The following is a 27,630-nucleotide window of genomic DNA, read 5'->3' as shown; positions in this document are numbered from 1 at the left end:
ATTAATAAATGGGTGGTTTAACAGACTGAAACCCAAAGTCCAGAGTCTGGCTGCTTTAATCTCAACCGTCTTCGTCCTCTATTCATTCCACCTGTTAGGGATTTTTTTTTTTGTGTGAGTGTTTATTTGTGTCAGTTTGAGTGATTGTGTGCACGGCCGGACTAATCCCTTGTTCATCACAGTCTCTGACACACTGACCTTAGAGTCCTCCTGTAGCGTGTACTAATCCAGCTGAGGCTATGCGGCAATTGAATTTAAGATCATATCGCTTGGGAACATGAAATTTGCTATATTGGTGCGGCTTTAATCGTTAGTTCTCTTTTGTATTATGGTTGATAATGCAGTGGGCAAAGATTCGGTTTATTTCAGCTTTTTTTTTTTTTTTTACAAAGAGAACACGATATCATTTTGAATTGGAAAAGTGGTCAATCAAGCATTCAAGGTTCCTGAAGGGCAATACTTTTATAAAGGAGCTCGACTGTGTTAAATGTGCCGCCACCATTGCAATGCAGGCCATTTACCCCAAACCTACACTCTGTGTCCACCACTCAGCTGGCTTAAATAAATACTATTGCTGCTTGAAGGAGACCACCGGACTGACACAGCTCACAGATGTCATACTAACCCACACACACACACACAGGTAAATAGCCTTCGTGGAGCCAGACAATGACAGAGACTGGTTATTTATAGCTTTGGTGAGAGGTAAAAGGGTCAGGAGATGACAGTTTACTCAGCATGGAGCTCAGCATCATAAAACCAGGTCATGGTGTGCCGAGGAAGTCGGTCTTCAACATTTAGCAAATGTTTCCAAACTGGCCTACAAAACTTCACAGCTTCATCTGATAACTGATAAAGTACAACATCTGTTCATTAGTCTTATTTAAATTCGTTCTTAAAGGCTAAATGTGATGCTTTTCTTGATAAATCTAAGTCCATAAGGATTCACCTCAAAGGCACAGATAGTAATCCTCCCTCCTCACAGTCATCATCACCACATCACATGTCTATAGACACATTTACATGAGGAGTTGTTCTCTTTCTGAATGGAATCTTTCCGAATGACCTCTACAAAAGCAACGGTATACATGGAAAAGAATATCCCAATCGTGTGTCTACATATGCTGCTATAATCAACCAGAATAGTCAATGGGACATGCGCAGTACAGCGTAAACACCAAGATCACGTGATACCGACTTCCTCGAGTTTTTCTTTCACTTGTTGGAATAACTATTGCTAGTTTTTCGTTCGTCCAGTCTTGAAATTTAGTTTGGATCAAAAACAAACTTTCCGCAGCAGTCCAGTGCCGATTGCTCGCCTCCATTTTTTTAAATCGAAGAACGTCTCGAGCTGCGTGTTACGTCATATCTCAGTATCCGCTTAAAGAACGCACCCAGGAACAGGAAAAGATAAAGTTCAATCTTGCTAATATTTTATAATTTAGCTCGGCACATGTTTTATATAGATATGTATTTTCTTTTTTAATAAAACTGGACTTGTGAATGGCGTATAGAAGGGTTTAGATTCTGTTCCACAGATGGCGCTAATGCACACGAAAGCTGCTTGCCAACCGCCAATAAACAACAGAAGAAGAAAAACACCACAAAGAAGAACCCTGACAACTTTCCGATTGAGCGGGTACAAGATACCTCAATCAGATTGGGGAAAGGAATATTCCAACAACACTGCAGCTCTTTGACATGGCAGTGCTTCCAAAAGAAGACAATGTAAATTAGTTTAAATTGAATTATTCCATCACAAACCATCCAAAATCTAAACAGCTTGCTTAAAGACATTTTCTGAAATTGCCATTTTTTGGACATTAAGTTGAGATCAACACAAAATGTTATTAATTTCATTGATGAATGCCACTTTGAATAAATGTACACAGACAGTGAACATGGACATATGGCAAATGATAACTCTCTCCAAATATACAGTATATAGCTACTTTCCAACAAACTGTAATTTAACTGGAAAAGCGGAGCCAAACGTTTATGACACGTTGTGCCTCTTATCATCTGGCAGTGTTACTCGCGCAATTGTTAATTAATCCACATTTTGTTGAATTGTTAGCATGTGTAATAAAGTGGATTGGTTAGAAAAAAAGAAACCCATCAATTTGCATATATAGTTTAAGCCAAAGCTAAAGTAATGGGAACATTTTTGTAAACAGTTCTAATTTATGTGTTATTTAATATCTTGCTGAAATTTAATACATTTGCTCCGTTCTGGTTTAAGTAGAGTATAAAGCAGGATGTGATACTCAAACAAAAAACACAAGACATGATTGTGCTGTAATTTAGTGTAATATGTTATTATTTCCTATTGTGCATTAAAGTACTTAATCGTTATTATTACCGCTCCGTATTCTAAGTCTACAGACAGTGGAGTAAAAAAAACAAGTGGGGGTGCAGAAACCGAAGAAAAGTATATCGAGACAAATGGGTGGTAAAACGCTTATGACAAGAAAGGTAAAAAAAAGAAGACAGAAGGAGAAATGGGCTACGTTGTTTATGAGCTGCCCAAGGAGAGGTCAGCTGTTGCCAGTAGACACACGTTAATCTGTCATTACTCTCATCAGGCCTTTGGCTCTGCCACACTCACACCGTGCGAGCATGCGTGCGGTTGCAAAAGCAGCAAGTTTGATTGGAATTCTGTTCGTGGGCAAGGGGAAAAGCTGAGTCACCATGGCGACCTGGAACCTAGGAACAGAACAGAATGGGGAGGACAGCTGGTAGAACAAGCAAGGATGAACAAGGAAATGGAATGGTATGTATGGACAACTTGCCGAGACAGAGATACTAAGAAACATTCTGACGATGCAAATTACTTTATATTATACAGCATTTAACATCAAAATATTTGTAAAAATTAACTTCTTATAAATGGTAATGGAGAGAGTGCTAACTTTCGAATGTACTGCAAGCATTATATCTCGCCTACTATGGACTTATTATACTGATTTTTCAGGCCCTTTGTATTGAGTTGGGTACTCCTATAGAGCAGTTACACACAATAACCCACACAGAAAGCTTTCTCCATCTTCCAGAATCTGCACCTAATCCAGCTGGATTTCCTTGCATTTCCAAAATGGTCTGTTTTAATTTATTACACCCACTCCACTTTGATTGGTCACATTCCCAAGTGCTCCCAAAGACTTCCAGACTGCTGTCAGTCTACTGGTATTTTATTTATTTTTTTTATTTTGTGGGACTACACGTTTAAAAACACTGATTGATAATGGAAAAAGGCTATCAATAACACAACATACCTGTGAGCTTGTAATTTGCACCTCGCGTCCTATATGCACACTCTATAATGCTACACAGACAACCATGCACGGCAGATAACTTTGCTATGTTTAACAAAGTTTAGTATCCTTGCTAAAAAAAAAAAAAAGAAATAAATGAAATGGAAAAATGTTGTGGGTCTGCTCTGATTGAGATTGTGTCTCAATGATATTTCTCAACCGCATTTGTGTTAATCTCCGAGAATTTCCCTCAGACTAATTAGCTCCTTTTGTTAATCAACCTAGAGATTTGGGACCAACATAAAAGCTTTGGGTTCAATGTAGACACCGAAAAATAATTTGTGGTAATTTTAGAAACGAGACGTACTGCGCCCCTAACACACGCAGAGAAAGTTGACTTTGAGAAAACAAATATGCAGTATATTGTCACAGTACATACTGTAGAGACTGTAGTACTGAAATGGTAATATATGTAGCAAGTAAATGCCTCAAGTGCAGTCATGTCGCCTCCTTGGAATTCAGTTACCTGTCACTCAGATGTTACTCCAATGACTTTTGAATTAACAGTAATGACAGTTATGACCGCTCAAATGATTTTTAAATTGCTTTGCCTACATGTGTTCTTTTATATGTTGCAGGCCGTTCCAGGTATCTCTGGAATGGACGTGAGGGCACATAGAGGTTGATTTTTTTTTTTTTTAATGTTTGCACCAAATTGGGAGGCGTGAAGGCATTACTGAGATAACGTTCACGAGCATGACTATAACCTGAAAAGAGATTGCCTCAGGTCACGTCTGTAGCCGGTGCCCAGAAATAAAAATAGAACAATGCTATATTTACAAGTGAGCCGTCACTGTAATTCTGTCTCATCTCCCCCCTCGCTTTCTGGTGCTCACTTTTGGCTGTTTTATCGGGATTTTACTTTTTGTAATGAAAAATGTAAATATTTTTGAGTAAACAAAGTACAAATTTTAATTTACTTAATTTGCTTTTTGAAGCATTCAATTAATTAGTTTGTGTTATTTGATATAATTTTTTGTAAGAACAACACTGAAATTAAATTGATTGTCCCATTTTACAATAGTACCCGTGCCAAAGTAAAGGGTAGCAACCTCACCAAAAAAGTATGTCGGTATTGTTGCCTGATTTATTTGCACCATAGTCAGCCACCTGCTCACTGATACACAACACTTCCCCATTATAGACCAATTATTGTCATGCCGAACATGAACATCAAGTTCATTTTGCTCAATTAATAAACGCCTCTTGCATGTAGGATTACACCATTGTAACAGTATTCTACTATCATCACAATTGTGTATCAGTTATCAGTATCCGTTGGAATTGTACGCTTTGTATGCACTTAAATTAATTCATTCATTTTCTATACCGCTTATCCTCACGAGGGTCACAGACAGGCATGCTGGAGCTTATCCCAGCTGTCTTTGGGCGAGAGGCGGGGTACACCCTGGACTGTTTCGCCAGCCAATCACAGGGCACATATAGACAAACAAACATTCACACTCATATTCATATCTATGGACAAGTTGGAGTCGCCAATTAACCTAGCATGTTTTTGGAATGTGGGAGGAAACCGGAGTACCCGAGAAAACCCACGCATGCACAGGGAGGACATGCAAACTCAACATAGAGATGCCCAAGTGGGGAATCAAACCCGAGTCCCCTAGCTGTGTGGCCTGCGATGCACTTTAATATATACAATACTATATAAAGAATATATCGTATTATCTCATGGTTTGTTGTGTATTGTAGCTGTGTTAATTATGACAATATGGATTTTATTTCATCCATACATACATTTTCTATGCCTCTTTTCCGCACTAGACCTAATGCCTTTGAGATGAAGTTATAAGTTAAAGTATAAAGATAAACCAAATATATTGGAAAAGAAATATTCCATTATTATGGCTACACAGTGTGAACTGAATGGATAAATGATGCATGTCATTTCCTTGCCAGGTGTTTGATAGCACACTGACAGCTGCTGACCATAACCTTACAGGTCTTTTTTTGACATCTTTGATAGATGTCAGGCAGCCGATTGCGGCAGATTTTTCTTTTAAGGTGTAAAAGCCATTTCAAACCTGCGTATTGTCGTCCCCTCTATTAAAGAAGACAAGTGAATGTGTGTATGTTCCTCAAGAGACCAGTCCAGTGTGTGGATGTAGGAAGAAGAACATACGTAGTGTTCCAGTTCCAGTGGAATTATAAGTGTGAGTCGGAGATCAGTTGGTAAATTGGTAAATCGTACACTGCACTGATTGCCAGCCAAAGATCTGCTACAAAACAGCCCCCCCTCCCAAAAAAAAGGTGTGTGGACAGTGGGTATGTTTCACATCCTGGATGTGTGTGGAGAAAAAAACATAAAAACAATCTTTCTTGCACATGCACACAGTGATAAATTAGTCTTTGTATTGCAATGTCAGCAACTCTAAATTAGAGCGAAACCAGACCCCTTCATTCTATATTTGGGGTTTACCCCCCCCCCCCCTGCATTTTCCCAGTAATTCATCAAAACACTCGATTAGTTTTGACTTGATTCAATTTATGGAAGGGTTTATGGGCCATACTTCATCCTTTATTTGCCTCTCAAAGGTCTTTTTGTGCAATTATATTCCTGTGGATGTTTTAATATGGAATAATTACCGAGAATTAGACATGTGATTTATGAGGACCAGCATTGCAAGAACTATTCTTTAATAAATATTGATGCCATGTGTAGTAAATAAGTTTTCAAATAAAGTGGAATTTAAAGTATCAATGCAAAAAAGTAACAATTTGCTCAGTGTTGCTCACAAAAAAAGCCTAAGCGTATTTTATCTCATTTCATCTCAACAACCATAAAAATACCAATTAGAGATGTGCAGATTAAAACTGAAATATCGATACTTTTGAGACCAGATCTCCACGCTCTAAAATTGATTCTCAAAACAATATATCAACACGGATATTTCAGTCATTTGAGGTATCATTATCAATGTTCTGCTATTTTATTCTCTAATTGGTAAGAGAGCCTCAGACTGACTTGACACTGCATGCACATATCCCAGGCCGACCCACGAGATTTAGTTGCAGCAGTTACCAAGTCAAGGCACAGTAATAAATAAATAAACGGCCGTCGATCGGCCCATTATTGATTGGCCCACCGGGAAAATTACCAGTACTCCCGATGGCCAGTCCAAGTCTGGACTACTTTTTCTTTTTCCAACGGGGTCATTGCGTAATCTGTAAGCACTGCTAAGTCTTTTGAAACAATGGCTGATCGTAAACGAAGCCACGTGTGAATTGGGACACATTTTCAGTAATTGACCAACATGTTCTACAAAGTCAGTAGTGAATAACAATCTTTATTTCTTTACCATGGGTATTTACTAAGCGTTCCAATCCAAAACAGGCATATTACATTTACTTCAAGCATCTTTATTTTCTACTACTTAGCATGTTCAGCATAACCTTGGGCCAACATGTGGGGTAATCAAAGCAATTTTTATTTTTGTACAGCAAATTAGTATTTGATTAAGTAATCATCATGAACTGTTTCTGCAGATGAGCAATCATCCGCACACCAATAATCAAGGATTAATACAATCCTTTACATAAACAAACAACATATGTTCTCACACAATGCCCCTGCAACACACACAAACTTATTGTGCTCACCCTATCAATAGTCAAGCAAATACCACTTTATCATATTGAAATATGGAAATAGTTACCACTTGGTGCTCTACAGAAACCACGTCACTTTCAACTCTAAATTAAGTTGTTGAACTTTATAGTCCTGCCTGGAGCAAAACTTGAAATTTCATATCCTTTTGAAAAAACAAACATACACTGAATACAAAATATAGTCGAAACATTGATAACAGCATTTCAAATACAGTAAAGTCTCGTTATATCGATATTCTCGGGAGTCGGAAAAAATACCGATATAACCGGACTATCCATATATCCGATCCTGCGCCGAACTGCATTAAAAGTGGGCGGATCTTTGATATGGCATGTAATTTTCTCCTTGAGTTCATGGATTGCGTATCTAGCATGCTTTTGTACTACAATAAATCTTGTACTACAGTAAATAAAAATAAACTTACGCTGTAGTGATTACCGGTTACCGGGACATAATTCACCCCGGAACATAATTCTCCCCGGAACTATCGATAGGGAAGGTGTTGCCACCCGGAGGGGTAGGCGCGAGGGACGGGTGTTTTCCGCTGTGTGTGCTGCACTCTGGTGGTGGAAGTGTGAAAAATAAAGTTGACTGGAAGCAGCCGTTCGCCGTGTTCTTTTTTGGTATTGAAAACCTTAAGCAAAGATTGATTTAAGCTGCTTTTGTATCGATATAAGCAGACCAAATTGGCTGGCGGGAGATGAAAAGGGCATCCTAGTAACCGGATTATCATAATAACCGGGTATCGTACTAACAGAGCTAATTATATCATAAAAGACTAGAAATTTGCAGGGAAATGAAAATAGTATCGTAATAAGTAGTAATTCGTTTTAACCGATATCGATATAACGAGACTTTACTGTATAGTGCATTTATTTGTAGAATAACGTTCATACTGGCTCGGTTTTTATGATGCAAACCATTATATATATTTATCCCAATATTTAGTAATACTAGTATAAAAGTAGAGCGGTCGGTGACAACTAGACTGTTACATCCTAGAACAGGGGTGTCCAAAACTTTTGCAATGAGGACCACATACGGACCACATACTAAAATTGTATTTGTTTGTCATGACTTAAAAAAATATTAATATTTCTACTCCAAAAATTTCCAAATATTACAACTTTATTAGTTGTTTTGTTTGTTTCTTATTATAGAACAACTTTATTCTTTAATATTTCAACTTTGTGCTACTTCATAATATTCAAACATTATTCTCGTAAAATTACGACTTTGCGTACTACATTACATTACATTTTTTCTCTTAATATTTTGACTTTATTCTTGTGAAATTCATTTTTGCTGTTGTTTTGTTAAATTTTGTGTCATGTCTTTGGAACATTTTTTGGGAGTTGCGTCACATGACAAACAACAAAACATACGGCTATTTAAAACTAGCTGTCATAGAAGACCAATAACATTTGTTTTTATTTTGTTTATCTTGGCCTTATCTATACAGCACATAACAAGTGAAAATCTACAGCAAATTTTCTCCCAGGTTACACATCAGTCGCACAACTCTGAGGATATCAAAGGGAAAACATACAGAATGACATAAATTCTACTTTGCTTGAAAAGACCAATAGCTTCCTGTGATAAATGAACACTCTGGGGGAATGAGACATCAGAGAGCCTACATTAAGAGGATTTCAGTCCCACTCTCAGAGCTGCATTTTGTATCATCTTCAGTAGGGCAGGTTATGCCTGTGAACACTGTAAAAAAAAGTAAACTTATACCAGCTCATGTGCTGGTTCTATTGATTTGACCCAAAAGCAAAGTTGTCCCCTACTGAATCTTTTGATCAAAAATGATTTAATACCAGTGGCATTTTCCCTCAGTGGATGGTTTGGTATTACTTATTCATGTCGTCGGGGGGGGGGGGGGGGGGGGGGGGGGGGCGAAAACTGAAAGTAAAATATCCAACGCTGCAATTCAATAAACAATAGCCTTGTATGCATGCACTTTGGTTATCTGAAGTGGACTCAAACCATGAAATATTTAACTTAAAAGATACATAGACGGCACTATTTAGTCATGCAAAAAAGAGTCTCGAGTCTATCCACTGAAAATGAACAAACACAGCCATGATCGCATAAATATCATATAACATAAATAAGTACCAAGATAATTGTGTCTCCCATAGTCAAGCATAGTAGTAGGGTTGTCCCAATTCACATTTTTTTTACTTCTGAGTCGATTTTGCCGATCCAGTTCGATCCTTTTGTTTTTTAAATAAGATTGAATATTGTTATGAAACTAGCTGTTTTATATTACACAGCATGACCAACTGTATTATTTGGCTTTTGTAACAAACCTCTGTGAGTCAGGTCCTTAATCCAATTAAAGGTCCAAAAAAAAGTCCATCCCCCAAAAAATAAATTGCAAAAAAATAATTTTATATTAAGACTAAACATTTGACATGGTTATTCGGTAGATCAATTTGTGCTGTGACTTAGAATACATGACATTCTTTTCAAATAAACTCTCTTCAATATAATCAGAATTTATACACGGCCCCTAGTAGAAGCAAGTAGCGGTTACAGCAGCATTTCCTGTGTGAGCTAACCCCAGAGGGGGAACTACCACTGTAGCTATGGAGCCGAATATCCAACGTCCAACGTGAAACTAATGTCACTACGGTACAACGTGAACGTCTTGTGGGTGGCGGCAATCGACTGACAACCAACTTTGAGGCGCATTACAACACCAAGTATATTGGAAAGTGGCTCAGATTTATGAACATTTTACGGTGATCGGATGCGCCTGATCTCATGGTGGAAGCTGATTTCATCCGATATTCAAAATACAGCTGAACAGCAGCCAATCCCAATCCTAAAGATGGGATCAGGGCATCCCTAGTGGTAGCGTCATGGTCTGGAGCTGCATGATTTGCAGCCAGCACAGGGGAGCTGTAGCTCATTGAGGGGAACATGAATTCCAACATGTGAAGCAGAGCATGATCCCCTCGCTCGGGCAACTGGGTGGCCGGTTTTCCAACAAAACACATCTGATGGCGTATCCAAGCATGTCTTCAGACCTGAACACAATTGAGCACCTGCGAGGCACCCTAGATGATGTCATCATGAAGAATTGGAAGAGGATTCCACTTAAAACCTGTGCAGCTCTGTTGAATGCCACGCCCAAGAAGATGAAGGAACTGTTCACACTAAATATTGCTAAATATGGTCAATATGAGGTAATACTTATGTTACCAGCCTTTCAGACAGCAATGGCTTCAGCAATTGTCAGTGTAGAGTAAATTTAAACTGCTTTCCAAGCTGTACACTGACTACTCGAGGTACATCCAAGTTTCATTCATATTGTATCGTGCCTGGAAAAGACGGAGCAAGTAATGATTATCTGTCTGATAATGATCCTGTAATGATTGTTCCATTCCACACCTTCCACTGTGTGGAACATGTATTTGTTCTTTGTCAGTTTGCTGCTCTGCATTTTGGACAAGAAAAGAAAAACATAAACACATGAACACATAATAATGTCATTATGTCAAATTATGTCAAACATTATGACATAATCATTATGACATTATGTCAAACATTATGTGTTATGTCAAACACAATGTCACACATAATGTCATAAAGTACACATAATGTCATTGTATGGTCATATCACCTCGTACTTTGGTACGGGACAAAAAATTTTAAAATATTTAAAAAATTTAAAAAATTTAAAAATGAAAAAAAAGCCTTAAACTGTATAACGGAAAGCAGGAAGTGAACAAATGTAACGGTTACAGATTGTAAAAATACCAGATGGATTGGACATGTGGAACTGTGAACTGATTATGTGATGCATTCAATTGCAATCTGATGCATGTTCAAATGAAATTAAATTATTACCATTACCATTACATTAAACAAATTCATAAATTCCAAATATTATATTGTAAAATAAAGTTGTTTTTAATGATTAAAAAATTATAAAACTAAAGATAAAAAATGCAAATAAATAAAATAATGTAATGAAACAAATAAATAACATTTCCAAAAATGAAAAGAATCAGCAGTCCATCGGCACTCTTAAAATAAAAATTTTATTTTGGGGGAATTTTGAATCATCCACAATCCTTACGTATGTGAGACAACACACGTCTTTCTCTTTTCTGTGTAATTTAAGATATAAAAAAAGCTAAAAGGAAACAAGGAGGTAATTAATGCATGTAATTTGTTAACTAAATTTAGCTCGTACCTATATACAGTATAAGTGACAAACAACGACCATTCTGATGATTCTGAACAATGTCGCTTGGTTAATATGCACTTTCACATTATACGTACTGTAGATTCAGCATTATTTGCGCTTTTTTGAGGGTTTTTTTTTGTCAGAAAACGTTCATAAAAGAAAAAGGCATGTGTTTATGTCTCACATAAAGATTGTGAATGATGGGCAAAATATAAAAAAAGCTATCTGGTCCATGTCCTCTTATCGTGTCAGATACGACACTCAGACACTAAACATTGTAGTAACGACAGGTACATTTTGAAATAGTAGATAACAGTAGAAATACCACTACATCTTTTGTGAAAGTGAACGGATTTACTGCACTTATGTGGCTACATATGTCTAATAACAGTCGTTTGTGGTGTTTTTTTAAGAAATACATTTCTGTCCAACTATTTTTGACTGGCTCCTTAGGGTAAAATGTAATGTGACATACACGGCTGTCACCGGACAGCGACGATATGACAGAAAGAATTAAAGAAGAGAGCATCTGCCACATTACAAAGTCAGCTAACACAAAACATCACTTTCTTCTCACATAATGTGACCTATTTATTGCTTATATAATGTTCTCAGTTCATGACTCACTCTCTTTGGGGGAAGGAGCCTTTTAAATCATTATTAGCTATGAGGCAATCATTACCATTAAAATAATGTTCACACTCTAACCTCTCGGCCACTCGTGAGGTGCAGACCCCACAGCAATGAACAGTCTTATCAAGAAATGAAAAAGGATTTAACAGCTTTAATTATTTTTTTTTACAGTATTATTATCAGATGGCAGTGTGTAACAGCTGGCAACTCAATGAATTGGCAGCAAAACACAGCATCTGGGACAAAGACTTCAACATCTACAGCTGCAACACACACGTACCGACACATACGAGGTCCGCCTTAAGCCTGGAAACCGGACATGATTTACTTGGCGCTACGTCCCGTGGGCAGTCTTACTGCCGATAATACTTTTCAAAATGTGTGGGTGTAATGTGTCCAAATTAATACAAATTGCAGCAACACTTTCTCTTAGAAATGTTAGTTATTAATGGCAGCCATCCAGACGCCACACTCTGGACCTTTTGGCTTTGTAGTTTGTAACTATTACTTGATTAGTGAAGTCGTTAACGCTTCCAGGTTCCGGGAGTGGATCTTCATGCTCAATCAGAAATTGAGAAAGCTTAGTGGAACTCATCCTGCATTGATTCAGGTTGATACTCATCAGAGCTCAAGGTAGATTTCTCGTCTCCATCTCCCCAATCGACTGACATTAGGTCAATTTAACATTTTATTCTTATTGCTGATATTCCTACTAAAAACTCAAAATATCTAAAAGTGTCATATATTTCATAGACAACTTAGTAAGTATTTTGAATGGCTTTTTAGCTTAAAGGCACCTTATGTTTATACAGGGTCATGCAAAATGATCTGACACATTTGTAGGTTAAATAAAAGACAAATAAAGTAAAGAAACTCAAAAGTGTTTTTATTTTCCGAAAGTACATATAATGCCATTCTCTAGTGTGTCAATATGTATCTTACATGTACAAGGTCAGGCAAAATGATCTGACACATTTGTAGGTTAAATAAAAGGCAAATAAAGTAAAGAAACTCAAAAGTGTTTTTCTTTTCCAAAAGTACAAATAATGCCATTCTTTAGTGTGTCGCACGGTAGTGTGTCAATATGTATCTTACATGTACACGGTCAGGCAAAATGATCTGACACATTTGTAGGTTAAATAAAAGACAAATAAAGTAAAGAAACTCAAAAGTGTTTTTATTTTCCGAAAGTACAAATAATGCCATACCGTAGTGTGCCGCACGGTAGTGTGTCAATATGTATCTTACATGTACAAGGTCAGGCAAAATGATCTGACACATTTGTAGGTTAAATAAAAGACAAATAAAGTAAAGAAACTCAAAAGTGTTTTTCTTTTCCAAAAGTACAAATAATGCCATTTTGCTTTGTTTCTTTATAATGCTATTGTTTTTCTTTCTTTTTCAGTTGCTGCCATGAATTGGACTGGTCAGCATGGCGCTTTCATTGTGGAAACGTTTATCAAAACAAACTAATCTGTAACTGCAACACAACGAGCGTTCCGTTTGCGCTTCAATCTTGGTAGACATGATCTCGTACCAACTCGAAACATCATCTTGTTATGGGTTACCAACTTCTGATTTAATTTTTAAAACATAATGAAACAGAAATGCATTTTATGTACTTTGGAAAATGAAAACACTTTTTTGTTATTTTTACTTTATTTGCCTTTTATTTAACCTACAAATGTGTCAGATCATTTTACCTGACCCTGTACATGTAAGATACATATTGACACACCGTGTTTGAAAAGTATGCATAATACACCAAGAATCCTATCATAACACTAAAATAAAGAAACTGAAGTCAAACGGTATGATTAAAGGCAAAATCACTCCAACTCAAAATTACTGTGTGAAGAGTGAGTCTGATTTGAGCTTCGGACAAGTCGCGACGTCTTAATTGAGAGCAACTGATCAGACAGAATACCTCCGTATTGTAGTCTTTAGCGTTTCATTGGATTCTCCGTTCAATTTTGTGAGGAAATGGAACATGTTGGTGGGTAGAAGGTGCTTCGGGCTCCGTGCAATATCAGGCTGCCGCCATACTGATTCATGCCTGGCCTCTCTCGCATTCACAGCCCTCTGTAGCTGTCAATCAAACCATCATCAAATATGCATCAGGAGCCACACAAGCTCATGTAAATTAGAAAAAAAATGTGAGTGTTTGCGTGTTAAAAAACCCTTTCCATATTTGAATATGAGTGGAGACTTGACTTTGGCACAGAACATATTCCTAGCTGGGTGTGCACGTGCATGTGCGTGTGTGTGTGTGTGTGTGTGTGTGTATGCTGGTGTGCCCAAAATATATATTCAAAGAAAATGTAACCCACATATTTCTTTACCTCCCAACCCACCATAGCAGGTGAGGATGGTTTTGTTCAATGACATGCAGTCAAGGTAGGCAGGTGAAAAATAAAGAAAACAACATAAAATAAATATGAATATTTGTTTGTTGGGTTGATTTCAAACATGCACACAAGGTTACATTGAAATACATCTTACCCACTCCCCTCCAAAAGTTTGGGAACACTAAAATAAATAACAAGGTTTATTTAATCCTACTCCCTTCGCATATCAGCAATCACTAATAATTTGTTCACTTCCTGTATTCAATATACAGGATTAACAAAGAGCCAGGGACATCAGGCTTTCAGGCGAAACCCCAGGATGACGCTGACCTCCACAGGCGAATCTGACCACCCCTCTCCAACCCCCAAATGCACACACAATTGTACTTAAGAACATTTGTGCTTTTATTTGTGCTCATTCTATATTTGTGGTCTTGTTCTGATCACTTGTGCTTTGATTTTATTGTTCAGCTATTGCAATTGGTCAGCCACATGTGTTGCCTTGAAGAACGATAAATCAATTCCTATATTACTGACTGGCAAACTATCCTGCGAGCTACAGTTGGATAATTACCCCCTGCGTCTCATGGGACGATGCTAAGTACCTCAGCATACAATACAATGACAGAACAGTCAATATGACAATGTCCACTTACAGCTGTACCTCTATAGATAATCTGGTATTCAATGTAAGAGCATGTTGACCAGATAAACACATATTACAAATATGGATGTTGCAATTATAATAATAGCTATGCTATCCACACTGTTATTGCTCAACAAATGATAATGATGCTTCCTGAATTGTTCCTTGTCACCAAGCCATTTGTCGCTTCATTAATCAAAATACTAGAACATTGGCATTTACTGACATAAAAACAAAGCCGCAAGGACTGTGTTACACCCAAAAATGTAATAAAATGCCCACAAATGTAATAAACCACAAACAAATCTGCAGGTTTGAATGTAATAATCCCGCAAATGTAATAAATTTCCCACAAAGATAATAAAATTTGCCTATTGCAAACGTAATACTGAATTTCCTGCAAATGTAATAACTATTACATTTGGAAGAAATGATTACATATGTGGGAAAGTGAAAATCTGTAAATGTAATAACTTCCCACAAATTTAATATGAGACAAAATAATGATCTTTGTGGTTGTTTTTGTTTATAAACCTGCCAATAGTGACTGAATGTTGACAAGCAACCCGCATTAAAGATCCCTTTAATGTATTCAAATGATACTCTTTGAATAATATTTTTTCCACAAAAAAAGACAAAAATAATAATTATCTTGTTAAAATCCTCAAAATGACATTTACACCTTTTCCCTCATTAAAAGAAGAAAGAACAAACAACAACAACCACAAAGATCATTATTTTGTCTCATATTACATTTGTGGGAAGTTATTACATTTACAGATTTTCACTTTCCCACATACATAATAATTTCCTGCAAATGTAATAACCATTATATTTGCAGGAAATTCAGTATTACGTTTGCAGTAGGCAAATTTTATTACGTTTGTGGGAAATGTATTACATTTGCGGGATTATTACATTCAAAGCTGCAGATTTGTTTGTGGTTTATTATGTTTGTGGGCAGTTATTACGTTTGCGAGTGTAACAATATCTTTTAACATCTTTTAACTAATATACATATTAGTTATGGTAATAGTAAGTTATAAGTTATAATAAATGACATTATACATACTGTATATGTACATGATATTTATGTTACGGGATATTGATGGTTAAGTCTGAAGTCCCTGGTTCCAAACCTGGCGCTGCACTTCTTTTACTAAGGTAAATTGTATTTGTACAACGACAGTGCTATACGATCGTCTGATACGTATTCAACCAACAATGTTGTTTGCCATGTGACATAAAACTTTATCTTCTTCTTTATCACAACAGATTGCATCGTGCAGCCTACTTACGCAGCTGTGCACACATGCACAAATACAGAAAAGGACAGCACACTTGACATCTTCTATAGGGGACTCTCCAGAAAAAAATAAAACATAACTAAAGTAGAAATACAGAGCTACATCACATGCCGTATATGACATTGTCGGAGACTGCACCTCATACTGACTTTTAATGAATGACATCCACACTGATGACAGCACGAATGAGTGAGTGGTCACTGCAGCCCTTCTGGGTTGGAAATGTTATTGTAACCTCTGCCAAGTGATGACGCACAATGTTATCTTTGCCATGTGTTCATTAGTCACTTAGTTTGTTAGTAAGCAATAACTATATTTCCAGAAATCTTTAGTAAAGTATTGCCAAGTGGGCCAACAAAGAATCGGATGAATCCCAATGCAGATAAGGGGAAATGAATTTATTGATAACTTTTACTGTTACGGCATCTTTAAGCTGTTGGTGCATCACATTGACACCAACACGCATACAAATGTACGCATTGTGATCACTATAAAAAAAAACATACAACAGAGGTCGACAACATGTTGATTGCGAACCACCAGTCGATCTTCAGGACTTTGACGATTGCGAGTAGGGTTTGGCGATATTATTTATGTACCAGTATATACTGGTATAGATTCTTCCAATGATGAGAAAAAAGACTTTTGTTTGTTTCTTTCGACTTTTTACTGATTAAGAAGTCACCACAGCGGATCTTTTTGATCTGCATACTGATTATAAGATGAATATACAGGGTCAGGCAAAATGATCTGACACATTTGTAGGTTAAATAAAAGGCAAATAAAGTAAAGTAACAAAAAAGTGTTTTTATTTCCGAAAAGTAAATATAATGTAATTTTGTTTCATTATGTTTTCATTACTTTATTTGCCTTTTATTTAACATACAAATGTGTCAGATCATTTTGCCTCATCCTGTATAAGATGATACAAATTGTGTCATTGTGAGGATTATAAAACTTTATTATATTTACATTATAAAACTGCAAAATCCCCTCCTGACCCACACAGGTTGAAATGGCGATATACACCAGCGAAAGTTGGCTGAACAGGGGTCTGCTCAATGAGTATATTTTCACCACAAGCCGCGCTCATCATGTAATGGTAGGATGGCAGAATAAACACTGAAATGATATTGAAAACAATAATTATAATTTTTTCTTGATTTTTCCGAAAAAGAGGAGTCTTGTATTTGTGTCAGTGTGATAGTTTGACCTTGGATTTCCAAGCTGCTATCATAATTACACATTGGTGCATTTAAAAAACAATGACAAAAAGTTTAAAAACCAATACCCGACACAACTGACGGGCAGACATATCTCAAACACGCATGTGCATCGGATGCCAGCAGGTGTGGCTGTGCGATAGTACGCTGTGGAGTTACCACGTATAGAAAATGAAAGAGAAAGTAGAAAAAAAAAAAAAAGAGTAGAGCGCCGATCCATCATGTGGCACTGCTTCTTTCAGACACTGGTAATAGACGAGGAGTGATAGAGGGGCGAGCACCCACTCCTCTTCAATCTATCTCCACTTGCTTGTCAAGTCTGTTCTGTCACCACAGACTAGGACTATTACAGATAAGATGGAAACAAAACAGTCCACTGGAGAAACGTGTCCTGTGACACTCTCACCTCAATATGCTACACATTCTAGCATAACATGACATGTGTATTTCCTGTAGGTTTATGACATATGTAGCATTGGCAGGGAAAATGGAACACATTACTCGACTCCTTGGCCTCTATTTTTGTAGACCAGGCAAAGGCAACGGGGTGTGGCCAGTGCACTTTGCAATTTTTGTGAGCAGCAGAGTCCGGCACCGCACGGCGCACCCACGCCTCTGTTCCTCCCACCGGCGCAAGAGGCAAAGAGGGAGGAGAGAAGGCGTGAGAGGGTTTAACACAGCTGAGTGCAATCTTAACCAATCACATGAACACCTCTTGTTGCTTTTAAATGCGCAGGGCTGGACTGCCACAATGCGCGTACCTTGTGGGACACATGTCATCTGCTCCTGACAGTTACATTAAAAACAGCAGCAGGCTAATCCAATGATCTTGCTTGTGATCCACCAACATTCCTGCTCTACATTGCCAAATAGGTCGCACTGAAAAACCTGCTAGTGAGGTTTTGGTGACGTTTACCACTGCGCAGGGTGCGCTTCGCCTGCGCCAAGAATAAACCAATTCGGAGCTGGGGATCTTTCAAGGCAGCTTCAGCTTGCTGTTTTGTCACAAATATTTTCACTGCGCCAAGCTGAAAATGTGAACCTATTTTTGTTTAGTTTATTTGCTAGTTAAGGCAATTAAACTTTCTTAACATGCTGGTATTTTGTCACAAATTTTGAGACACACAAACCACAGGACACAATAACACCAAAAGAAAGTCAAATTGACGGCACAGCTGAGTAGATTTAGGGCTTCTCTGCCTTGCTCAGAGCCAGTCAACAACAGTGCTCTGAACAAGTAAACACATCACGCCTTGTATTATAAGTCAACTGCAGACTCCTTCAGTTAGGGACATTGGTAATGTAGCTAGTAATAATACAGCTACCCCGTGGTCCCATTTGCTATTGCATCCTCTGCAATTTAACACGACAGGAGGTTATATTGTATTTTAGACTCCAGACTCCAACTGAGTTTTGCATTAGGTGGAAGATCTCCCTGTACCTGTTTAGCTTTACAGCAAAAAGCAAAGCCATTGACTAGTTTTGCCAAAGAGAAAAACAGCACATCACAATGCGTTATCAACAGCCTGCAGAAACCTCTCCAGAACTTGACATATTTGTCAGGCTATCTAGTACATAATGGCCCTATTTATTTACATACTGTCCAGCTCCAGGATGTGTCAAAACCATTTTACCTTTAAGAAAATGCTGCCGCAAATAAGCAATTCTCAGTTCTGCTAAGGTAAAAAATAAAAATAAAAAATAAAAAAAACATATAAAACCGTCATCCCCAGAGATACATTTTAGGAACTTACAGGATGCAGTGGTTTGGGTGAACAGTGATATATCAGCACAACACAGCACCTTTCTACGAGCACGCTGCTTGGCATTCAGAACACTACTCACTCCGCTGTGCTCTCTCTGTCTCTCTTGGCATCAGTCCTCTCACTTCTATTTTTTTTTTTTTTTTTTTTTTTTTTACTCCTCTCGCTCAGCACCATCTCTCACTCATTCTTCCCTGGTGAGCTGGAGATGTGCCATTGAGCCAGCATCTGTCATAACTGTGTCGACATTTAAACCCCTACTGTAATGGACATTGTGTCGCTTTGTAGCGAACATTGTGAAACCATAACCTGGACTTCAAAACCGTTTGTCCGATCACAGTATTAACGCTATTTTTGCTTTTGATTTCCTCTGTTCAAATTTCATTTAATTGTTACCCATTTTGATGATTTCTGTGCATTTTTGGGCCTCTAATTTCAGTTCCTTCATATGTTTTCGTCTTTATCTCTCTTCAGTTACACCAATAGCACACTTTGAAAACAAAAAAACATGTTCAATCCTTCTCATCGCAGTCAGCCTTCATCTTCAAATATTTGCCTTCTGCCGCAACCACATTACATCCCACCACTGGCTGTCTTTTTATGATTGAATTTAAAATATGTGGAAATAGAAACATCACTACAGGCAGCAATGTGAGCCTCAGATTGGACCTGCAGACCCACACACGTGTATATCACTTCCCTACGGTGATGAAGCAGTATGGTCCATCTTTCTCATTGAATCACAATTTGTAGATTTTTTTTTTCAGGCTCAATTCCCAACATGATTTAATAAAACTAATGTTATGTATGTCAATCTGCAAAAATCACTACATTTAGTTTGAACAGGGCTTTTTGCTGGCAGCGTGAGCATCACTGTGTGCAAAAACACAAAAACAATGTGCAGTTGGGCAGCAACCACGTATTACACAAGCCTGGAAGCCATGTAGCACCAAAATAGCTATTTTGTGCCCTATAAAACCTACAGTATATTATATCATAATTTCAGAAGAGGTAAAGTTAGGGGCTTATGTTGAAGGTATATTTTTCATAACTAACATGTCCAATGTCAGTTTCTCATATGACATGAAATCTTGGCACCTTCGGGATATACTGTTCCATAAAAGCTTCCACTCACTTTCACTTTCAAAGATTCATCTGCTGTTGGCACACTTATACCCAATGCAAGTGGACTATAACCCATGATTTTCCTTGGGTGTGTGATGTGAATACAATACGTCCGAGAAGTCATGATGTCACACATTCTGTATGTTTGGGATGTAAAACACTTTCACAGTTTTCCTAGCTGAATGATTATAAGGAAGAGAACAAGAATTTTGTGGGGGATTGGCTGCAACGTCTGTTTGATGAGTGGTCGGACACCGACATGATTAAGCAGTTCCAAAACATTTTTTTTTCACTAGTGGATGTTTTCCGCTCCTTCATCCGCCATGTCTCTTTGTACCTGGCTAATGAATTCTGGCGTCTGTCGGCTTTCGATAACATATAAGATATAAGCAAACTGAATTTTTATCACATCGCTCTTTGAATTTCATTCATTCATTCATTTTCTACCGCTTATCCTCACGAGGGTCGCGGGGGTGCTGGAGCCTATCCCAGCTGTCTTTGAGTGGTCGCCAGCCAATCACAGGGCACATATAGACAAACAACCATTCACACTCACATTCATACCTATGGACAATTTGTAGTGGCCAATTAACCTAGCATGTTTTTGGAATGTGGGAGGAAACCGGAGTACCCGGAGAAAACCCACGCATGCACGGGGAGAACATGCAAACTCCACACAGAGCTAGCCAAGGGTGGGCTTGAATTCAGGTCTCCTAGCTGTGAGGTCTGCGCACTAACCACTCGACCATCGTGCAGCCCCTCTTTGAATTTCAATGAATCAATAATGCTGTTTTCTGATTGAATACGGCCTATTAGTAGTACAAATATTGAAGAACATTTTCTGTATTTTTTCCCAAAATTATAATGGCTAAGTGAAATAAAATACAAATGTAAGGCATTCAAATTATGCATTCTTAGACACTGTGAATGATATGTCGTATTTTACATGTGTCTTTAGGTGAAGGTAATGTCACTGTACTATTTGGTGAGACACACAAGTATCAGAAATCACAACAATAGGCTTTTATTGCAGGTTTAAATTATCTCACGATAGGCACAACAATCCCCAATATAAAATACCTAATAAAAACACGAGTATGGTGGCAAAGCTAAAACTCAACTCCATGCTCATAACTACAAAATATTTCACTTCTGAATAAGAAATTTTACTTTGCGGAAGTTATCACAGTCAGATCTGGAACCAATTAAGCACAATAAACGAGGGATTACTGTAGCATACATATCGGATTTATGATTACATACGAAAGAGTCATGGTTGAAAAAAAGGCAAATTCTACCTGCCAGAAATTTGGAAATGACCTGCAGTGTGACCTTAGTTTAAGTACCAACAATCTAATCATAACCTCTGTAACGCTTGCCGATGTTTTTACAGCTAACTCAAAAATGTAACACTGCGTTTATGGCAGTAATTACTGTGCCTTGCTTACAATGGTAAATTCTCATGAGAACAGGCTGTACTCTCACATGCAGATGCAATAATTACACATACCCTTTTCTACAATTCCGACTCCTCAGCAACCTCATTCAGTATGACATTGACAGACACAGATGGATCTTTTTTGTGTGTCAAATATGAAAAACGTCATTGTTGGAAGAAATTGCTTGAAAAAAATGTAATTAATTATCAATCTTGCACTAATAATACATGCATGGCTTACTGTTTGAGCCAATCTTAGATTTTGTGCGATGAGAAGCCCCAGTGAAACTGTGCTTCTTCTATTAATTACAGTACATGTCGTTAATTTTAATACTCTCTTTCCTCTCATCAAGCAGCTTCTTAACTCCTTGAACTCGACTCAACAGAAGCTGAAACAAAAGAGTTCTGCTTCATCAGCTTTTTCAGAAACCAGTGAAGTGTTTGGAGACACATTTTAGTAATGGGCATGTGCCTTTTTTCCGTAAGTCTAGCTCTTCTGCTTTAACGGAGAGCTGCTTTATTAGTACGGTGGCATTTGACTGTGCACACGCTGTGTTCAACATGATGGGAAGCAGATGTCTCACAATTTCCCTCCTGAGCTTTCACCTTGGTATGGTTCCAGGAACCTTGACCCTCGACCTTTTGTCGAAAAATGGCCACCTTTCCATCTGTTTGTATAATGGAATGAAAAGTGGATCAGATGAGTCTGACCTTGGACCGTACTAAAAGCAGTCTGCTCCTTCTGTACTCGAACAGCTGCACTGTAAATCTATACCGCTACAGTTAAAAGCCCATCCCTAGCTGGCAGGGTTGTGCAAAAACCACAGCGCAGAAACGGAATTTTGTGGATACAGTCGTCCCTCGCCACTTCATGGTTCAAATTTCACAGCTTCACCATTTTTTTTAAAATATATATATTACATGAATATATTAAGGGCTGCATGGTGTGTGGAGTTTGCATGTTTTGCATGTACTCCGGTTTCCTCCCACATTCCAAAAACATGCTAGGTTAATTGGCGACTCCAAATTATCCATAGCTATGAATGTGAGTGTGAATGGTTGTTTGTCTATATGTGCCCTGTGATTGGCTGGCGACCAGTCCAGGGTGTACCCCGCCTCTTGCCCGAAGACATCATGTTGTTTCCAAAATACAACTAAGGAGCGGTCAAAAGATGCATTCAAAGACATTGAAGATATGTAGTATTCTACACTGGTTGGGAGTATTGACTGGATTGCCGAAACAACAAGCTTTAATTTTGATACCCAATAAATAATATAATACACAATAATAAAAACACAGGCTACAGTTGCAACTGTAATCCACACCAACCTGAAACGTAACACATTCATACCAACACACACAGGCAAAAGAGCACAAGTCCTATTCATGTATTAAATGTCTTATTGACGATGATAACTACTATATTGGGTAATACCATTGTAAAGGTGACTGTGGGGGTCTTAGTTCATGTCTAGAGGGCTCTAATAATGTTTAAAAAAAGTTATTTAGAAGGTCGTAAACAGGTTTTCTAAGCTGTAATTACAAAAATATTCAATTTAGGAATCAGGAATTCTACTTCACAGAAATTCACTTATCACGGTTGAGTCTTCAACCAATGAACTACGATAACCGAGGGATCTCTGTACTGTTGGTGGTATATGTGCAAAGAACCCATACTGTTTTGGCGGACAGAGTTATAAAACTTTATTTTCTCTTGTTAAATGGACCCATCGACCTCCTTGTCGCTGAATGCAAATGAAATGGTCTCAATGACATGCTGCCACATTATTCAACACCAATTCAATTCACTGAATTCACATAACTTGACAGCAGATGAATGCAGCACAGTTTGAGTGACGACCTGCCTGATTTAAATTTTTTTTTTTGGTTTGACATTCTGTTTCTGTCTGTTCAAATAAAACTACCTGAACATTCTGTGTCTTTCTGTGGTAAAAAAAAACCTATAATGAAATATGATCTCAGGGAAGAACTAAATTTGAAACAATTATATGCTAGGACTATGTTAAAAAGCCATAGCTTTTCAGTATGTGGAATCAAACTATGGAATGGATTGAGTAAGACCCACAAACAATGCACAGCGATGAGCCAATTCAAAAAACAATACAAGCAGTTGATGTTTGCTAAATACAAGGATGAAGAGTCTTGAACCAGTCATGATGTGCTATATATATCACTATATTGACACTTACTATGGTACCCATTATGTCCTTGGATGCTCATATCACCTCGTACTTCGGTACGAGGTGCATTATTAATAAAAAAAAAAACTTAAACTTTATTATGGAAAGCAGGAAGTGAACAAATGTAACAGTTACTGATTGTAAAAGTACCAGATGGAGGGGTAGGATTTAATAAGCTTTGCTTCTTCTTACTCCTTTTGGACATGTGGAACTGTGAACTGATTATGGGATGCATTCAATTGTAATCTGATGCATGTTCAAATGAAATAAAACCCTTACCATTACCATTACGTGGGTTCATATATTTATTTCTCCCAACCCGACTGTGATGTCTTTAAGTTTAAAAAGGAACAAATGTAAATACCAACAATCTAATGGGCAATACCACAATCATGTTATACTCAATAATCTCTTTAATGTATTTTCCGCACCATAAAGCGCATCAAATTATAAGGCACAGTCTCAATTACAGAGTCTATTTCTGTACTTAACCCATACATAAGACGTACTGTATTAAAAGGCGCATGCTAAAACATGCTGAACATGCTAAAAACGGAAGCAAAACATTGAGTTCAGTTGAACTACTATTTAACAATAGACTCAAATGGGTTGATGATTGAAATCAGCCAACAATTAACCTCTCCTAACCTGTCCTGTTTTGGGAAGCTGGTTCTGGGTGAAAGGTGGACTACATACAATGGTGATGATTGCACCGAGAGGGAAGCGATCCCGCCCGAGCTGCATAAATATCAGTGAGGTAAAGCTTACCAATGGCTTCCCACCCTATAGCTCTAAATCTACTACAGTCTATGCAAATGTAGATTTCTATCTAAAACATGCCATACAAAACGAAATCAAAATCTATGTTGGTATACTATGTTTTATGGTGGCAAACACCATAAAAATGCTAATAGGGGGCCGTAAAGTAGAAGCAAATCTGATGAGCTGACACAGCAAAGTATAATGCTGGCGGTGTGCAACCCTCACTTCAGCTTTACGTGGTTTCCTGTACCTCCGTGTCTCCTTATGGTGCAGCAACAGCCATTACACAGCAGACCATTAGATAATATCACAGAGTATACCTGCAGCATTGTTTCATTCACCTGGCCCTCACAGCAAGCAGGTTCATTTCAATGCCTGCTGCATCACCTGCCAGTTCTCTCCAGTGTCTTTTTGGCAGCTTCCATCATTGCTTCTCTTCCTCCTGGATCGATTTTTCGTCATTATCTGCTACCACGCTTCCTTCTCCACTCACCGGCAGCACTGCTTGTATGCTACCTTATATCTCCACCTCCCCCAAGCTCATCTCTCCTATCACCTGGGCCACATTCTCTCGCTCTCTCGCTTGTCTGTATTCCATCTGTCCCTGATATCTCAATTGAAGTCGCCCAGGTCTCCTATTTCCACTGCTTTGCACTTGTTCTTCCTTATTTCTTCTAGTTTAGTCTCAATTGTTTAATTGCTTCACTCACCTCAATGCATTTACAATTATATCTTATTCCATTTTAGCCTTTCCCTACTAAAACTCAACACAAATGTACATTTTTGCCATTCCGGTGCTGTGTATTCCATCCCATCTCTCCTCATCCTTTCAAATGTAGCCACTCTCCCCTCCCATTTGCCTCCAGTCTGCAAACTAGGTATCATCCAATCTCCATCGTGCACAGAGAACACAAGCGCCATTATCGGCTCATCTCGCCTCCTCTTGTTCTCTGGTTCTGTTCTCTTGGGTTATGTTTTTTTTTTTTTACTATTACTACCCAGAATGTATAAGCAAGGAAATACAGCAATCAGAATGTGATGAAGTGAGGAGGGGAGTGTGGAAGTGCGCAATAACCAGCCAGACGTTAAAAGTCAAAATGAACACCTTGCATACCTGTGAGTTTCCCTCTCCTCTTCTCTTTTTTTTCTTTCCGGTTATCTCCACTCTTACAAAGCAAGTGCAAAAATCCTTTCAGCCAGGAATGCGTGAAATAATCCCACTCCTTGTCAGACACATTAAAACACCAAAATAATACATGTCCACTTTTCTATCCCGTCCCGCTCACTTGAGGTCCCTTTGAGTCCAAATCAATGAGGTGCGGTACAGGCGGCAACCCACAGAAACCCCCCAGTCCACTCAAGATCCGCTGGGATAGGGCTTGTGAGCAGAGAGAACGCCGCTAAACCGGCGCACTGCCGCGTTGCGCGCACATTTGGTCTCCACATGAGCTCCCCGCGCCCTCCCTCTTTTAATCGGCCATTTAACTGCAAATATCCAACAGTTCCAAAATAGCTGAAAAACACTTTCCTAAGCAGCGGCAACGCAATCCGAGGGTGGATCCAATCTGGGTGGGAGATTCCTTCATAAAAACGGACCCTGCAGTCGCATGTTAGTTGATTTCCTCAACGGTCCTTGCATATGCAATACAAGTGCATTGTCCCAACAGCAGAGTTCCGCCATTCGCAGCATTTCAGCATATTTAATGGAGCGGAGATCTCCGGTAGATTCTAATCAAGCACAAGGTTATCCGGAGAAACCTCCCGGAGGAGCCGTTGCCCTCTTCCAGCCCCCTCAAGTGACTTTGTCTTGACCCGTCTGTCTGTCTGAGTCGTTAGGAGAGATAATAAATATTGCAGCCTGTAGATGAAGACGTGTAATATTGAGTCGAAAAGAAAGGTGATCCTTAAAAAAAAAAAAAAAGCAGCAACCGACGCTTCATTTGGTTTTATTCCTGTTGTTGAAGGCTCTATGATCCGGCACAGAGAGCATCCTTGTTGTCGGCCGCGCCTGCAGTTACTTTCACACACAGTGCGGCTGTGTGCTGCTTTGTCCCGGGAGGCGATGCACGCCTACCAGCAGCCCCAACCTTATGTGTGCGTGTGCGTGTGTGGATGTGGATGTGTGCGTGTGTCCTTTCTGCGTCCGTCTCTCCACACACTGTTACTGATCACAAAACGCTAATAATTAATGGGCGCAGTGCGTTTGCGCAAGAGAAGAAGGGTATATTTAGAGTCTGGGAAGAAATTAAAGACGAGACTCAGCACATTTTGGATGTCATTCACTTATTTTTATTCCAGTTTTTTCAACTGAATTAATAATTTTGCTAGAATTTACCATAACAATGTCCATAACATGGCTTCTTAAATCATATAATGACTGAAGAAGGCATGGATGCATACCATAATAGGATGCAAATCATCATCCACTTGCCACTAGGGGATGTAGATGAGCTATTTTCCCCCCACATCCGATATTTCTTTTTTTTTTTAAACCAATATACATGACATTTGGTTTTGATTGGGGATAATTGATAGAAGCAGAGTTGTGTATAATGGGAGCAGTGAGTGAGAGCAATCAGAAATACCCTGACACATATTTTTTTCCAAGTTATGGTGGTCTTCAATTATCTGATTATAGGGAGACATTGGATCATTTGCATGGTAATGTAGCAGGAATGATTGGTTGGCGGAGCCAAGAAGGTTGACGACAGGACAAGAGCAGAGAGAAGATACAACATGAGATCAACATGTTGTGGTGATTGAGCAGACAGATTGACGTCATATCAAGACGACTGAGAGAATTAAGGAAGGGACATGTTTGTGTGTTTCTTTGAAATATATAATACAAGTAACTCAAATGTGAGTATTTTTCTGCTCAGCAGAGGCGGAGCCACCGGCACACACCTGTGGCAAATTACTCACCTGCCTTCTTACTTAAACTTGCTGATATAGTTAATCTTCAAACAGCTAAAATAATGCATAAGGCTAAAAATAACCAATTACCTAAAAATGTCATCCAATCCAATGTCAT

At 38.4% G+C, this 27,630-nt stretch overlaps 1 protein-coding gene across 3 annotated transcripts in view; it reads right to left on the bottom strand.

The window, feature by feature from the left end:
• The window catches only part of LOC131134281 (leucine-rich repeat and fibronectin type III domain-containing protein 1-like protein), a 144,032-nt gene extending 117,303 nt beyond the window's left edge, over positions 1-26,729 (bottom strand). For 2 of the 3 annotated variants that reach the window (XM_078792956.1, XM_058079381.2), the window contains exon 1: positions 25,714-26,728. The gene's annotated coding sequence lies outside the window, so the exon portion shown is untranslated. Of the gene's footprint in view, positions 1-25,713 lie in introns of all 3 variants that reach the window. The other variant, XM_058079380.2, reaches the window with a different exon arrangement.
• Positions 26,730-27,630: the final 901 nt, after the last annotated feature.

The sequence above is a fragment of the Doryrhamphus excisus genome, linkage group LG8 (assembly GCF_037039965.1).
Source record: "Doryrhamphus excisus strain RoL-2023G ecotype Guam linkage group LG8, RoL_Dexc_Guam_v1.1, whole genome shotgun sequence".
NCBI classification, from domain to species: domain Eukaryota; kingdom Metazoa; phylum Chordata; class Actinopteri; order Syngnathiformes; family Syngnathidae; genus Doryrhamphus; species Doryrhamphus excisus.
The sequence above is the reverse complement of the archived record's forward strand: the minus strand, read 5'-3'. Positions and strand labels throughout refer to the sequence as shown.